The sequence below is a fragment of the Octodon degus genome, unplaced genomic scaffold (assembly GCF_000260255.1).
Source record: "Octodon degus isolate 3935 unplaced genomic scaffold, OctDeg1.0 scaffold00162, whole genome shotgun sequence".
In the NCBI taxonomy this organism is placed as follows: Eukaryota; Metazoa; Chordata; class Mammalia; order Rodentia; family Octodontidae; genus Octodon; species Octodon degus.
In genome coordinates this window covers 1,687,947-1,690,642 of record NW_004524738.1, presented here as the reverse complement: position 1 = coordinate 1,690,642, position 2,696 = coordinate 1,687,947, and positions in this window count along the sequence as shown.

Here is a 2,696-nt window from a genome sequence, read left to right as displayed (position 1 = left end):
TAGAGTGTGCCAAGCTGTGGGCACACCGATGGCGCTGCTTGTGTCAAGGAAATACGTCACTACTCCTTTCAGAAGTGTGCAGTCAGTTACTTGTCTTCTTCATTTTCTGACCTTCACTTCAATTGCTAAGTAATTCCCCCTTTTTTCTTTTTGATTTTTTGAGATTGGGTCTGGTCATGTAGTTTGGACTGGTGTTGAATTTGTTATGTAGCCTCAAATTTGTGGCATTCTTCCTGTCTCAGCCTTCTAAGTACTGGGATTACAGGTATGTACCTCCATAGCTAGCTGTAATAACCTTTTTGAATTCTATTAAGAATACAAAAATGTTAAACCTTTTTTTTTCAATATTGAGTGAGAATTGAACCCAGAGACTTCACCTTGAACTATATTACCAGATTTCTTTATTTTTTATTTTGAGACAGAGTCTTGTTAAATCATTGTATGGCCAGGCTCAGCTTGACTTTATACCCTTACTGCCTCAGCCTCCTGAGCCCTTGGAATTACGGGCGTGTACCACTGCACCCTGCTAGACTCCACTCTGAACCAAGAGCAGTGAGATAGATGCACAACTAGTTGAGCAGAGAAATCGCTTTCTTTGTTTTAACACATAAGGCCATTTGGAGGATTAGTAAAGGAGGCATTTGTCTGTGGCAACAAAAGCACACTATGCACACTTCCCATGTGCCACCCACGTGGGACGCCCCATGGTCACAGAGCAGTCTGCTTCTCTGGGACAACGAGAAGATCAGTCATAAACTTGAGATCAGCAATCAAGCTTCTATATTTAAATGTAACGTTAAGTAATCTTGCACCAGACCCCAAAGGCCTATTGATCATTTACTAGGGAAAGTGGGGAGAATGGAAAAGGCAGGTATTAAATGTAACAGCGTCAGCTGGGCATGGTGGGACAACCTGGAATCCAGCACTTGGCAGGCTGAGGCCGGAGGATCACCATGAGCTTAAGGCTGGGCCACAAAGTGAGTTCAGGGTCAGCCTGGACTACATAGTGAGACCCTGTTTCAAAAACCAAAGAAAAAAACCCCAAAGAAGCAAACAACAACACCTCTCACCCCCCAAACCACCCTAACCCTGGAAAAATTAAACTGGGCCACACTAAACATTGAAGGGGTTGTGGATATAATAACTAGGAACATAAGAAGAGTGGTTGCCTTTTCTCATTACAATTACTCTCTAAAGGCCATCTAAAAATGGCTTTGGGATATCTGTATAACCTGCAGCTAGTCCTAAGAAGCAGCGCTGGAGTCACATGTGCCGCTCCCTGGGCTTGTCCTGATGATGGCGCCTTGCACAACTACAGCGCGGTGTCACAGCCAGAAAATTAACATGGATACGACCCATTAAATGCAGACAGAATTCTTCAGCTTGACATGCTTTTTTTTTTTTGGTCTTATAGAGGATCGAACCCAGGGCCTTCACACTGAGCTATAGGCTCAGCCCCTCTTTATTTTGCGAGAGGCTCTCAGAAAGTTGTTAAATTATATCCTTCACAAACATGCTATGGATCACTCTCTGTTTTGTTCTGGGTACCTGAGGTGTGGGAATAACTCACTGTCATCTAAGCTTGTCTTTAGTTGCTAAGAATTATTAACATCTTTGCGTGCATTTTGCATCCACCTATCCTTTTCAGCAAAACATATATTCATTTATCTTTTTCTGATTAGATTGATTTTTTTTTTTTTTGGTGGTACTGGGGATTGAACTCAGGACCTTGCATTCACCAGTCAAGCACTTATTCTACTGAGCTGTCTTCCTAGCCCCAGATTTTCAAAAATATCAAGATTTTGTATATTTCAGATATAAACTCTTTGTCAAATGTATAGTTTGCAAAGATATTCTCCCTGAACTGTGGTCTTTATTTTTCCAATCTTTTTATAAGAAATTTTGCAACATGAAAGATTTTAATTGTGATGTTCAGTTTATCAGGATTAAACCCTGGTCCCTGTGCTTGCCTAAGCAAGTATTTAGTCTGCTGAGCTATCTTGCCAATGCTTTAGTCACTTTTCTTGTGGCTGAGACAAAATACCCAACACTCAACGTTAAAGGAGGAAAGATTTATTTGGTTTACAGTTTGTAGAGGTTGCAGTCCATAGTAGGCTGCTCCAAGGTGCAGTGGCACATGGCAGAGGGGTTTTGCAGAGAAGAAATAGTTTATGGCAGCCAGAACCAACAAGGGGGGCGCTGGGAGATGGCTCAGTAGACTAAATGTTTGCCTGGCAAGCACAAGGGACTGAGTTCAACCCCCAGTTCTGCCAAAGAAAGAAAGAAAAAAAAAGTACTGTTGGGGTCTGGGTATATAGCTCAGTGGTATAAGCACCTGCCTGGCAAGTACAAGGTCCTGAGTTCGATCCCTGGTACTGCCAAAAAAACAAAAAACAAAAAAACAAGGGACAGTCGCAGCTTTTTCCAACATTTATATCTTGTCCAGGCTACGTAGGGCAGGGAGCACACACGCCTTAGCGCTGTTGAGCCTAACCCTGCACCATGAATCAGCCCCCAGCATCACACACTCTAGATCCATCTACCCCTGAAAACATCCCACCTATGAATGCGTGGGACTGGGAGGTTGGGGGACATCCAGATCCAAGCCACAGCAGGAAGTATGCTTCCTCTCATATTTTATAGAAGGGATTCAAGAGAACTAGTGTTAATTTTTCTTTAAAGTTTCTAGTGGAACT